This window comes from Antechinus flavipes, chromosome 3, assembly GCF_016432865.1.
Source record: "Antechinus flavipes isolate AdamAnt ecotype Samford, QLD, Australia chromosome 3, AdamAnt_v2, whole genome shotgun sequence".
Lineage (NCBI taxonomy): Eukaryota > Metazoa > Chordata > Mammalia > Dasyuromorphia > Dasyuridae > Antechinus > Antechinus flavipes.
In genome coordinates, this window is record NC_067400.1 from 288,019,558 (window position 1) to 288,035,302 (window position 15,745).

Genomic DNA, 15,745 nt, shown 5'->3' on the forward strand with positions numbered 1-15,745 from the left:
GAAAGGTTTATTTAAAAGACTGTGCTGAATTTTTCCAGGCACCAGCAACCACTTTTTAACCATCGGGCAAACAGTTGAAACAGTGGAAGAATGTGTAAGTTTCCTAAATGTAACCCAACTTCTTGCCATCATCTCTGAACCATCATATCAGTTGTCACTGACTTCTTCCTGACCTGGAACTACCAACAATTATTTTTCAGGTGAGTAATATAAAACCTGAGAGGTGAAGAAACTTCTTGTCTGTAATAAAAATAGCAAGTTAGCAAAGCTAGAATTTCTGTTCTCAAATTTAAGGGTATATTTAGTGATTTTTTTTCCTTCATTGTGTACAAAAACATTAATTGTGGCATCTTGTTCTGCATTCAGTTGCAAATAGACCATATGTATATTATGTATACATACACATATATACATAAATGTACATATACACATGTGTGTACATATACATATACATAGATATAGCTATAGAGACAGCTCATAGTATTTAACTACCAGAATCCCTTTAACTTTTTCTCTTCATTCAATAAAACCATTCTTCATAAAATTTCTTTTCTCACTACAATGTGGCCTTAAAGTCTACTTTGTCCCTTATTTTTTCATTCAGGTTCTGTCAGGATCAGCTCATTCTGCTTCTGTCTTCTGCTAGTAGTATCTCCTAGAAAACCAATTTTGAGCTAACTCTATTGGATCCATATTACATCCCAAACATGCAGAATCCAAATATCTTATCAGGACCCATTGTGGAAAAAGAGCCAAAATGTCTCCTGTAAGAACCTCTTATAACCTATTCAACTGGATTCCTCTGTGAAGGCCTTCATGACGTGATAAAAGAAAAGGTTCCTGTTAGAAATATCCAAAATGTCAAAAATTGGATTTACATTGAAATGTTTTCTATCATAAAAAGGACAATGAGAAAAAAATATCCTACAAGATGGATAAAGATTTACTATTGTGGTGAGTTGATTAAAATTATATTCATATTTGTAGATGGGCAGCTTTTCATGATCCCATTTGGGTTTTCTTGACAAAAAGACTAAAGTGGTTTGTTATTTCCTTTCCCAGTTCATTTTACAGATGAAGAAACTGAGGTAAATAGGGTTAAGTGACTTGCCCAGGGTCACATAATTAGTAAAGGTCAGACTTAAACTCAGAAATATGAGTCTTCTTGACTCCAGACCTGGTACTCTATTCAGTGTGCCATCTAGAAGCATAGGTATATAGTAATGTAGTGTTCTTCTTTTCTCAAATGCAGTCAGGAGTTAAAAGTTCAATTTCTTTATTGTCTCTTCCAAAATAGTCCGGTTACTTTTCTTAGAGGCCTATCTCCTTCCTTGGTCCCAAGAGTTCTTACAGCTTATCTTTTAGCTCTTCCAGCTTCTGCCTCTAAGCTCAACTCCGACTCCTGGCTTCTCAATCTCAACTGACTCTTGACTGAAGCTCTAAGAGCTTCTTATATATGATCTCTTAAAGATGTGAACCCAAAGGTTGACTCGTCCTTTGAGAGAGTGGGATTGTGGGAGGTGTAAACTTGTGAATCTCATACTGAATCCTGAAATCTCCCAAAGGTGTGAACTAATGTGTGAACTCTCAAAGGTGTAAACATAAGCATTGTTTCTATTAATTCCATTGAGTTAACACTTTGTAAGGATTCTAACATAGTAATACAAATTTTTAAAATTATTTCCAGGGTATTAATGATGGCAGATCTGGGTAAATATAGAAATTATTTGTGTGTTAAACTCCCTCAGATTTGTGTGTATGTGTATGTTTGTTGTTCATGGTATATAATCATCAGAATCCTTTTGCTTTTTCCCTTGTCACTCATTAACACCAAAAATTTCTCATCACAATGTGACCTTGAAAGTCTAACTTGTCTCCTTCTTTATTCTTTCACTCATATAATGTCAGGAATATGACATTAGTTCATTCTGCCTCTATTCTCTGCTAGTACTATCTCCTGGGAAACCAAATTTGAGTTAACTATTGTATTCATAGCACATTCCTAAAACACAAAGCTGAAATCTCTCATTAGGATCCACTGTGGGAAAAGATCCAAAATTTCCTCTTCAGGAATCCTTTCTAAGCTATTCTACTAATTGAACCCACCCAAGAATAACATAAAAAGATAACATGACTCTCATTCCATAAGCAAATCCACACTCCCATCTCCATGAAATGATAACAAAGAGTAGCCTATATCCTACAAATCTTTCTTCAAAACCTACAATCACAAAAACCACAAGATTTTGGATAGAAAGGCAAGGTAAGGGATTAATCTAATCCATAATAGTAGAATTTTAAGTTTCATGGTAGTTGGTTGGAGAAGATAGTTGGGAGCAAGAAGATTTGATGAGGATTCTCAAATCTCAGCACTTGGGCAATAAATGTATTTTGACTGTTTCTGGCAATATCAATTGTCAAAAAAAATCATTTAAGGAGAGTGGAATACTCATGAAAAATACCTAGAAGTGGCTTTCATGCTAAAAAAAAAAAAAAGTGTGACTTTAATTCTAAGTTATACTTCATAAAAGAACCCTAAGAAAATGGAGAGAGGGAAATGGAGAAGATTAGAAATGTGTTTTGTTTTCTAGGTAAAATGTGATAGAAATGGAGTAAAGTTAGGGTGATCTACTAAGAAAAATGAGACTCAATCTTTACACAATTGAAGACTCTGATGGCAGGTAAGAAGACTTTGTAGCCATATCCAAGGATTGAGGAAGTTTCATGAAGGATTGATCAGTCTGTAAATGACTACAGTTCAGGAGCTTCATTATATTGTTTTATGGACATTTCAGGAAAATCAAAGTAGATGAAGTAGAGTGTGTTATAACATGTTGGACTATTCATCTCAAAGATTCCTGTCAAGTTTGATTGAAGGTCCATGACTAGATATAGGCAGAAGTAGTTGATTATTTCTAGGACCTATAACCACAGAGTAATAAATCAAACTGCTCTCGTTAGCTGGGGTTACATTTGCTCTTAGTCAAGCAAATGCCAGTCTTTTTAAAGGGAGTTTCTCTGATCCCATTCAATAATAATAAGGAACAGCTATTATCTGTCAATTGCATCCTCAGCAATTTCGTTATGCAACAAGCAAGAAGGATTGCTCTAAGTTAAAGCTAAGCTCTCTTTGGTTTTCAGAGAGAGCGAGTTCTCTCTTCTACCTACAATCATTTTGTGGGTGATACAATCATTTTGTGGGTGATAACTCTCCTCTAAATTACTTTCTATGTATTTATATATACCTCTTTTTATGTAAGTTTAAATGACATTTACTCATACAAACATTGTATATAAGTATATATAGTTCAATGATTATAGTTTAAGAAGAATAAACTCAAATTCATAAAACAATGATTACTGGGAGTCTGTAACTTTCCCCCAGAACAATGAATCTTTTTAAAATTTGTTTTAGCCTACATACAAAAAAGAAAATGTAGACAAAATTTAATATATCCTGCTCTAAAGAATTTAGGAACTTCTGATGAAAGAGTGATACAATATACATATAAACAAATATAAAATGCAATCATATATACATATGTGAAAAGTTCATGGTTTAGAATTCTGGTGTCATCTTTTCTATGACTTCTTTTCTCTCATTCTCTCTACCTCATCCTTTTTTAATCTATTCTTTGTATTCATCCTTTCCCCCCACCTTTTTAATAGTTCATTATCTCTATTCTGGAATCAATTTCCTGTCTTTGAAATATTGATCATATTGTCCTAGCTTCATATTTTTAGCCTCATGGTTATGATTAGAAGATGACCTAGGCATAGCAATAAACTTAGACAATCTCTAAGCTGAAAACCTGGCCCTACAATTAGATTATAATAAAATTTGGACAATACATTCAATCCATTATAATCTGTCGTGATCATACCATCATAATAGTGAAGCAATCCCCATGAAAAGTAGTAAGAATGCAGTATCTTACAAAATTTAACTTGATACAATGGTCCACATATGATGTCCCTCTTAGTTAAATATAGATATTATAAAAAATATAGATAAAATAATGTAGCACATATGCTTCTCTCCAATTGGCATCTTGACATGGAAATTGTAGCCCTGGACCAATCCCTGTTCTTTATTGAAGTTTCAGCATGATGACTCATATATATTAATGGTTAAAGATTGTTATCGAGACCCTAATTTTCTAATACCTTTCCCCCTCTTTTTTTTCTTTTTTTGCTAAGCTGCTGCTCAGGCTTCTCAAAATCTCACACTGCCTGGGGGAATATTCTTGAATTATGTATTCTTGGGATAGAGATGTCATGTCTAACCCTCTCAAAAGTTCAGGGTAAAGGAAATATAGTCTACTGATGTCAACAGCTAACCACTAAAGAATGTGGCAGTTGATAACTGGGTTCTATGACTGTTGAAGTCTGGGAAAACATATATATTCCCTTTGGAGGCAAACGATCAGAGAACTCTCATTCTCTATTATTACATCCCTAGGCTCACTGAGTCAAAAAGAGAGGGTCAGATATTCAGTCTTTGCTTCACAATTTCAAGTTGACTTGATGAAAGATCACTAATTCCAAATTTTAAAGATGGAAAGATGAGAAAGGAGAGAAATAAGGATTAATGTCCTTGGCAAGAAACAAAGTACTTTAGGTTATATAGTAAAGGAGTTTACTTTTGTTCTGGACTCAGTATCTTACAATCTTTTTTGAAATGAATTAACATTTTGAATTGTGAAGTCTATCTAACACTTCTCATAGTTCTGATCTTACTCAACTCAGTCCTTTCTAAATCTAGGAAGTACATGCAATTTCAGAACTGACCCAAATAGCAACACTCAAGCCCACCTGCTTAGTATGACATCTAATTACCACTGAGTCAAGGCCATATTACCTAAATCAGGAACTTAATTGGGAACTAAATCAGGAATTTCCAAATGTTTTTTCTCTCCAAATCAGTGGTTCTCAAACTTTTGTTCTCAGTATCTTCATGTTGTTAAAAAACTATCGAGGATCTGTTCAAAGAGTTTTTGTTCACATGGGTTATATTTATAGATATTTACTATATTAGAAATAAAAAATGATTTTGAATTTGTAGACCTTCTGAAAGGGTTTCAGAGACCCCAACAATTCTTTGGACTACACTTTGAGGACCACTGCTCCAAATCTTCAAAATTAGGTGGTTGCTATTTTGGTTTTCTCCAAGTGTTACACACTTAAAATGTATATTTTTTCATTGATTTAGAGCTTCCTTTCTGTTTGTTGCTTTATAAATCCACTAATTAAACCATCCACCTTTAGATAAAAAAAAAAAAAAAAAAAAACTTTTGTGCACCTGAGGAACTATTTTTTCAGTGAAATTTTTTCTTCCATGTTATCAGAAGAAAAAACACACCCAATTGGTATAAATTCAATGGGTTTCATAATATAAAATGCCTACATAAGGAATTCTCTGGAATTCATAATGACATAAAGGCACAAATAAATTACTGATAGAGATTCCTCAGGTTCCCTTCTGCCTAGTGTCACAAGTTTTTATATAGCAAAATGTTTATCCTTCTTTACAGATACACATCAAAAGATACTTAGTACGAGTAAACCATCTGTAGAATACAAAGCTGACAAAGTTAATCTTTCAGTTTATAGGCAACAAGTATATGGGGTTTGGAGTCAGAGTTCTACATTTCTTTCTCCTCTTTTATCCTATATACTTATGGATGAGTCACCCTAACCTAATTTCCTACTTTCTTAAATGATAAGAATGGATTATTAGCAGGTGCTAAAGTCCACCAGCCCCAGATCTTCTGAATCAGTCTAGGAGGGATGATCATATAGGGACAGCAAATAACTATCCTGTGTTATGTGATAAAGACTTTTAAGAAGAAATATAGACCAAAATGCTCTGGGAAATTAATGCCAGAATGAAGATTTCTGACATTATTTTGTAAAGGAAGAATTGAAGCACTTTGTGTTAGAGGAGAAATTTTCAAAACCGTTAAGATGATCACTAAAGACTTCTGAAGACTTAGTAATTTTTTGTAGACGAGATTAGATATGAAGAACCTGGTATAAGAAAGAACTATTATTAGGAGAGACTTAAAAATCTATATGACAAATGATATCTATACTAGGGTATTGGTAACTAAAAGATAGATAAATTAGTGAATTATATTAACAAAAATGGTTAATCATATCATGTATAAATCAAGGGACAGAGTGAGGAGATACAAAAAGTAGAGAAGTCAAGAAGCAGATTTATTTTGATAAAAGAATATGTTCAATAGGTATTTTGGATGTGAGCGTAGGACAATTTAGGGAAACTGTCCCTTTCTAGATGTAAATTCAAGTCTAGAGTCCTATTAAAGGAAATTTAGAGTAGAAAAAGAAATTTGAGGATCAATTTGGGGAAAGAATATTAGGAGCTGATATCTGAAGAGTGAAAAGTAAGAAATATTAATTCCTTTTAAGGCACTGAATGTTACATCTGCACCAGAAGCTTCCTATTACACACTTCAAATAAGGGTGAATTTTTGATTAAGGTCTCATTTTCTACTGAAGAAGCTGATCTATGCAGGAATTTGACTTCTTCCTTAGCAGCCCATATTTTAGGATAAGATAAAGAAAACAAATCACCTTGACCTTCAATAGCATCCAGGGCCTGGTTTTCTCAGATTCTTCCTGGGTCTCGCCTTCTCTAGGACTTTTTGCCACCTGCCATTGGGGACCTTGATGCAGAAAGGCAAAATTAGATCATCTGGACTCACCTTGGGGAACCTTAGCTCACTATAGGGGAGGCATTAAATTCATGGTATATAGCTTTGCCCACCCTTTGGACTCCTAGTTCTGCCTGGTAGGCAGGGCTCCAACCCCTGTTTTCAGGTATCTATCCTGTCAGATGGAAAACATGAATGATCAGATAGCTGTGGTAGTAGGGGACCCCAAGGGTGAAATCAACTCCCTGCCCAGAAATCTCACATAATTGATGGGTCTTAGATATATATCTTTGCCTCCAAAAGGCACATGTACACTTTTGTTAATGAGGAATATCACTTTTATGTCAACAAGTCTCAACAAATCCAGGACAGCATAGATTCTTTCTCCACACGTGCTGTTCATCTGAGGGAGTAGGCTGCTGGAAACCAGTAGTATGATGTCTTTACTGGCTCTCTGTCTCCAGGGTGGGAGATCTCATTCAGTATCTCCTCCTCTTGGCCACTGAAATAATTTCTATCCTTCTGGTGCTCTATCTTGGAGACTGCCTAGGACTAATTCTGGCCCAGAAGTGCCCTACCACTTTAGTGAATAAATTAAACGCTGTTTGTATTCTGTGGAGAACAACTCAGGCTTTCCGATGGCCAGGAGTGGGGAATGTGAAAAATGGAATGATTAATGACTGATTTGCTTCAGCTCTCTTACTCTCCAGAGGAGGTCTGACTGACTTGGGAATTAGAATCAGCCAGTCAAGAGGCAGACTGAGCATCCATCATTTCAGCTTGACCATATCAGAGATCCTTTTACAGTGTTCACTTTCTGAACCCAGAACTTCCTTCTCTGTCCCAGCAGCCACAGAACAAGCTCAGAACTATGGAGCTCCTGGGGAACCTTCCCTGTTCCCAGAGATTGTCTTATAATCTTTGAGAAACACCCACCCCAGGGGACCACCTGAGCTCAGTTCCAGCCACAGTTCCACATACATGCTGCCAGCTTAAAGAAAAATAAAGCACATATATAACCTAGTCCTGGAGATGACCAAACTCTGGAACTGACATTTAACCAAGGTAAGTTGGAAGCCAAATAGCTGCCATGAGCTCAGTTTTCCAAAAGGCCAAGAACTGTGTCAAAAGTTGCTGAAAACGCTGAGTGGGAATGCTAAATGATCACTGATCTGTGAAAAGATTATATTGAACACAGAGAAGGAAAATATCCTATTGCTGTCTGATGTTCCTGACATAATTTCCAAGGCCTTTTTTGTTTTTCAAGAAAAGATTAGGCTTCTTGGTTACCATCAGATAGAACTGCTAGCTAGGAAACTGAGAAGAATTGATTGAGCTGGAAAAAGGACTAGGCTGCTTTACTTAATTCCACATGGAGCCCCTGCTGTCAATCTGGAGCCTGTATCAACTAGCCATTTCTGATGAAGATACAAGTGAAACAATGGAAAAAAAAGAACCTTTCCCTCACCAAAACACAGATGAAAAAATTGTAGATTTAAAACTGGAGGTATCCTTTGAGGTCACCTAGTCATTCCATGTTTTATGCATGAAGAAACCAAAGCTCAGAAATGTTCATTAGTCTTAACTATAGCCTGCTTTGGGGGGAGGGGAATGAAAGGGGGAAAAAAAGAATAAAGTAAAAAAGATGCACAGAAGAGAACAAAAGAACAATTTACAAGGAAGTAAAGAAAAGAGGTGCACTCATGAATAGAATTTCTTCTATGTAAATATAAATTATATGTATGTATGTATGTATGTATATATGTGTGTGTGTATGTGTGTCCCATTTTATCCAGGGCCATCTCTAGACATTTTGATTTATAACTAGTCACTGGACCCAAATGGGTCTGGAGGGAAAAGTGAGGCAGGTGACCTTGCACAGCCTCCCTCACCTAAGTCTTGCTTGCATATCATGGCATTTCTTCCCTGATATCAGGGTCCTCTTCAAGAATAAAGGAACTGTGTTCCTTGTTCAACTTTTATCTTGAAATTAAAACTGAACTCTGAAGCATCTTTCATTGCTTTTTATATCAAACTAAATGATTCTTTTCACTAATGGCTTTATTAAGCCAGAATCTAATCAGTTTTCCAACATGAGAACCATACCATCTAAGTTAATGATTTTGATAGCCTGAAAGAAGATAGCATTATAGAATTTTAACCTTGTTAAGTCACCAAGACTTTGTTCTTTGTTTAGCCCTCAGTTTATGCTGGTTATCCATATTAGTGCTTGGCCCAAGTTACATGACCAACTTGGGTAAACCCTATACATGATACAGATGAGCTTCACATCTTTGGGGATTTTTTTTTTTAATTTTTAAATTAAAAAAAAAAAAAAACAGAAAAGGAGTGCAAAACAAAATGAAACAAAACAAAAGGGAACATTGTCATTTGCCCAGCAAAACATCACGGAGGATTCAAAATATACAACAGTAAATTATCAGATTCAAGAAAGTCTGTGTGTGTCTGTGTGTGTGTATGTGTGCTTGAAGTGCTTCTGAATGAATATATATTGTTTTAGACTCTCGGCACCTTTTTCTGGTATGTCTATGTGAAAAAGTTTGTGTATAGAGATAAGTCAACAAAATCCCTAGAAAAAAAGATTTACAAGTGAATTTTTACCAGATATTTAAGAAACAATATTCTATATTAAATATTTGAAAAAAATAGGTAGAGAAAGTGTTCTATTAAATTTAAATATCAAGGAGATTATAGCAATATGTCACAAAGATCATACAGGAGTTGAAACAATTAACTTAAGGAAAGTTCAGTACATAAAGTAAATCCACATAAATTTTCAACATTTCTATATACTACCCATAAAATCCAGCAGCAAAAGATTGAAAGAGAAATTTCCATTTAAAAGAGCTGCAGAAAATATAAAATATTTTGGAATCTACCAGTCAAAACAAACACAAGGATTATTTGAAGACAGTTACAAAACACTTTTTCACACAAATACAGATCTAAGAGAAATATTAATTTCTCATGAGTAAACTGAGCCAATAAAGAAAAAAATGACAATTCTACCTAACTTATTTTACTCATTCAATGCCATACCAATGAAACTACCAAATAATTATTTTATAGAGCTAGGAAAAAATTGTAGCAAAATTTATCTGGAAGTCTAAAAAGTCAAGGATATCAAAGAATCAATTTTTTAAAAAGTTGAATATAGGCAGTGTAGCAGTTCCAGATCTCAAAACTACATTGCAAAGTAATAATCATAAAAACAATCATATTGGCTAAGAAATAAAATAGTGGATCAGCGGGATAGATTGGATATTCAAGACATGGTAGTGAATTACCATAGTGATAAAGTGCTTGTAAAACCAAAGATCCAAGCTTTTGGGATGAGAACTCATCATTTGACAAAAATTGTTGGGAAAACTTGAAAGCAATTTGAGTGTTTTGACATGGGCCAACATCTCATTATATCAAGATAAGGTCAAAATGGATAAATAGTTTAGATATAAATGAATACATGGTTAGGACATAAGTAAATTAAGGAAGCATGAAAACATATTCCTGAAAGATCTATGGATAAGGGAATTTGACAGTCATGTTTTGCTCATAGTGTTGTGTTAATATACCTTTTGTATAGCTGCCTTTCTTATCAACAGTCTTAACTCCCTGTGAAAGGATACAATGATGAAAAGGTGCTAGATGTAGGCACCCTACCACTTGAACATGGGCAGAACCCTATATTGAATTGTCAAAGTCTATGCATTATAGATATGTTTCAGGATGCAGAAATCTCTATGGATTTGCTGGTGTGCATTTTCCTAGGAATGTTGTCCTGTTTATGTTTATAGTACCTTCTTTGATGCAAAGAAGCAATATCCAAGTCAGATCCCACAGAGATTGGGATGTTACATATAGAGCAGAACTTCTTAAAATTTTTTCCTATTTATGATCCCTTTTCACCAGACAAATTTTTATGCAACACAAATATATAGGTATATAAAATAGGTACATAAATCAAAATTTACTGATAATGAATCATAATTTCATGATCTTCACATTGTTACACAATCCCATGTGGGTTGCGATCCACAGTTAAAGAAGCTTTGCAGAAGGTTATAGAGGATATAGTTATCCCTTGTACATTACAGTTATTTTCCCATTGCAGTTCCCTTATATCAAGGATTGGCATTAATGGGTCAACTATAAGGCATATTATGAAAAAAAGAGGAAAAAAACAGTGAAATCATTGCTACAGCTACACCAACAGTTGCAAAGCATTCACACAAACTATAAGATGTACATCATCTTGTCCAGAAAGTGCAACTTTGAGTGCAGAATTGTTATTCAAAAAAAAGAATTGTTATTTTCCAGTAGACATCATACAAAAAAAAAAGGCTAAATCACTTAAATGATCTAAAGAAATATGAAAATGAAGGGTCTACTACTACAGATTTTCAGGACAGCAAAGGCTGGTTTGAAATTTTAAAAAATGGTTTAGCTTATGCAGTATCAAAGTAACATGAGAGGCAGCTTTTGCCAATCAAGAAGAGACAGATTGGGAGTTTCCTAAAATATTGAAGAACTTGATTGAAGCGAACCAGAACACATGTTCAGTGCTAAAGAAACTGCCCTATACCACCAGTAAGGAGCTTTAATGGTTATTTTTCTAAATGTCTTTTGTTATATATGTAGTATGTTCAAGCATTATTCTCAAATTTGTTTCATTTAAGCTTTTACATTTTTATTTTAAAGTTTTTTTCATAAAGTATTTTTACTTAATATTGACCTACATATAGTCTATAACCAAATAATCACAATTTTACTAGGTAAATAACCAATAAAAGAAAAAGAAAAAAAAACAGACTTCTATGATAGGAGATCCAAAAAATCTAACACAGATTTTCCAGATTAACAGGGACTGGATAGTGTGGAATTGATAACTGTAGGTCTAATTGTGGTGCTGCACATGGATGATTACCACCACAGAGGGAATTATTAAAATGTGTAGTGACTCAGTCCTTAGTTTTTTGGCCCCTTCATATCAGTCCAGTAAGATTCATCAGTTTGTTTGGAGGAGCATCAGCCAGACTGAGGCAATCACTTTGATCCTAACCCCTTTCTGAGAGCCACTACATCTTGAGTTTTCATCCCATGGCTCTTTCCTGTAACATTTCCCTATGATGTTACAATGGGTGAGGAGCTATACCACATGGCCCATCCCCTTTTTTGAATGTGTACCGATCAGATTTATTTTTAACTTATGAAAAGTTGTATTTAAAAGCTGCTTCAATTCTAATACCTGGGGCTGTTCATTTATCAACAAATTATGTTTTGACATTTAAAAAATAAACTCCCTTTAATTATTTTACTGAATTTTGTCTCTTTAAGTGAATTCCTGAACACAGAATTTTTCTTTAAATAATATGGAGAAAAGTGGAGTAGAAGGATGGAAGGGAATGTATATTTGCCAAGGTCAAATCAGGGTCTAGTAATGAATCAGAAGTGACCTCTGATCTCAGAGCCTACAAGGGATTGAGGAAGAGGGGAGAAAGACTGTAAAGTAGGAGAGGAGGAGACTTTGTAGGGCAGAAGGGTATGCACTGATGAATGATCCTGGGAGCAAAGGCAGATGAAGACTTTGCACTGAATGCCTGGGGATTTGATACTTGAAAAAGTCTTTAAAAAATAGTCTTACTTTTCCTTGGAAGAGAGTTGGAACATGTTAGGGCTTCTTGCATCTGGAGGAGTGGGAGGGCATGAACATAGGGAGAAGATTTGGGAGGGAAATAAAGGAAAGACAGTCAAGAAGAAATATGGATCAGTAGGGCAAAGGGATAGGATCTTCTACCACAAATCAATGTTTTCTCTGACATATATAATAATTAACATTTTTCTGAGAGTGAGGCACAACGAAAAAGGGAAATCCAGGAAGAAAGCTCTATTAGGCTATGGCAGGAATTATTTAGAAGGAAAAGTTTAGAATGATTAGCTTGGAAGTTTTGATTATATGATATAATAGAACAGAGACATGTACAGAAAATACAGAGAAAAGAGAGACCATATGATTAGATGTTAATTGGAGAATGAGGGTCTGAAGTAGATAGGAAAAGAATATAAATAATGAAGAGAATGAGATAAATAATTTTTGGAAAAAAGAGGAACAAAAAATTTTCAATACAGAAAAGAACAAAGAAGGGGAGGAAATAAAGGGAGAATCTAATAATAACTGAGAGAAAAAAAGAGAGGACAAATATGAGTATACCTTGGAAAGGTGCGAGGTCACAATTTTACTAGATAAATAACCAATCAAAGAAAAAGAAAAAATTCAGACTTTTATGATAGGAGATCAAATCTAATACCGATTTTCCAGATAAGGAGGAGTGGATAGTGTGGAAGGGATAACTATAGGTCTAACTGTGGTGCTGCACATGGATGAGGTCAGTACCGGACCATTGCAAAAAAGTAAATAAATATCATAGTAAAGTGAGCCATATGAATTTTTTTATTATCCAGTGCATCTAAAAGTTACTTATACTGTGCTGTAGTTTATTAAATATGCAATAGTATTATGTCTTAAAAATGTACATACCTTAATACTTTATTGCTAAAAATTGGTAACCATCATCTGAACCTTCATTCAGCAAGTTATAATCTTTTTGCTAGTGAGTGTCTTGCCTCAGTGTTGATGACTGATTGTAAAGAATCCTAGAGAGTAAGAATTTTAAGTGAGTCTCAACCATGTCTTTTGTTTTGTTTTGTTTTGTTTTTTGCTGAGAACATGAGAATATGCTTGCAGTTATTAATGGAATGCCAGGAAGCATAAAGAAAGGAAGGCCATCCTTTCTTGTGCTTTAATTAATGAGGATCCTTTATTGCAGTCTATGTTTACCTCGGAAACCTGGTCAGTTCTTTGAGTAAACATGGTTCTCCTAAAAGAATGAACAAATATTGTCCTTGGTGGGGTTCTTATGATAGAGTATCCTGTACCTGGGAGGCTGCTACATCTCAAGAGTGATGTACAAATGAAAATACTAAGCGTAGTACCTTCTTTGTTCTCAGCCTATAAAAACCCCTCACTGAAAAGGGACTTAGAATTCAGCTAAGAAGTACTGTATAGCTTGCCTAACCTTCCATTCAAGTCTCTGAATATCTGTGACCATGGATACTCCCAGCCAAGGAATTTAGATGTTGGTGCTTCCTCGAAGTGGTGATGATGTATGTTTTATGTTGTTTGTTATAGTATGTATATTATGAAAACCACTGAGTTTGTTGATTGTGTATTACCTTTATGCTTTTATTTTCCTTTTCCCTTATGTCTTATTGAAATCAAGGTTCTGAGCAGTAATAAACTTGTACTTGTACTCACCCCCTTTAAGACTATTCCTGTAGAATGGAAATCCCTTTAATCCCATTAATCTAACACTGACTTAAACAGGTAGTAAATACTGAAGATTGGGGTGGCTATGTAAGTTTTAAAAATAAGACGAAAGTAAATGTGCCCTATTAATTGACTCTTCCTTTCACATGAACACTTAGAGGCCATTGTAAGATTTTTACATGGTCTAAACCCAATGTTTTTGCTTCTCAAGAAATAAGGAGGCCTGTGGAGAAGAAGAGAGATGGGAACAGCAGTTCAATGAAGTAATCAGAACACATTTGTCAATTAAGTTCACCATCTTATACAGGTGTACTTTGTGGCACTCTAAAACTATTACAATAATAACATCAAAGTCTACTGATCAAAAATCATAACAGATATAATAATTAAAAGGTTTGAAATATTGCAAGAATTACCAAAGTGTGGCATAAATGACAATGTGAACACATACTGTTGAAAATATGGCACAAATAGTTTTTTTCTTGATGCAGGGTTGTCACGAACCTTCAATTTGTAAAAAGCGCATTATTTGTGAACTGCAATAAAGAGATGCACAAATAAAAACCAAGCACACTTTGTTTTGTTGTTTTGTTGTAAGACCTGAACTTAATAGAAAATTTGATATGCAAGATCCAAGAGAAATATAAGGTAAGCCTCAAAGACTAATTAAAAGGATCTTTTAAAAATTCTTAAATATTTTTATTTAAAGTTTTGAATTCCAAATTATATTTCCATCACCCTCCCTGAGATAAGCAATTAGATATTGGTTATACATGTACAATTATATAAAAAATTCCATATTAATCATTTTGTATAAGAAGACTAAAATAAAAGAAACAGAAAGTGAAAAATAGCATGCTTCAATCTGTATTTAAATATCAATTCTTTCCCTGGAGGCAGATAATATGCTTCATTTATTAATCCTTTGGGACTATTTTGGATTATTATATTGCTGAGTATATCTAAGTCATTTGTGGTTCTTCAAGCAATATTGCTATTACTATATACAACATTCTACTAGTTCTTTTCACTTTACTACTCATCACTTAAGTTTTTTCAAGTTTTTCTGAAATCATTCTGCTTATTTCTTATAGCATAATAACACTCTGTTACAATTATATATCACAGCTTGTTTAGTTATTCCCCAATTTATGGGCATCCCCTTGATTTCTAATTCTTAGCCACCACAAAAAGAATTGTTAAAATAGTTTTTATACAAATAGGTCCTTTTCCTTTTTTTGGATGTCTTTGAGATATAGACCTAACAATAGTATGGCTGGATTAGAAGATGTGCAATTTTATACCCATTTGGACATGGTTCCAATGCTCTCCAGAATGTTTGAATCAGTTCACAACTCCACTCACAATGATTGGGGGACCTTTTATAAAAGGCATTTTTCTAAAACCAAGGAAAGTAATATATGCAATGGAAAAACACTAGAACCTTTTTAAATAAATAGGAGTGTGTTGTAAGGATTCTCAGTCTCCTTACTGTTCCGATTTTGGAAATGTTAGCCATAACAATAAGACGAGACAAAAGAAAGGAATAAAGAGAGGTAAAGAGATTTAAACCATCTCTGTTACTTGTTGATGTCATGGAAAAATCTCAAAAAAAAAAAATCATCAGAAACACGATGAGACAATAGCAATATTGTAGGCTACAAAATAAATCCTCAGAAACCAGTATCTATTTCCATATAATAACAAAAAAGTAGAAAAA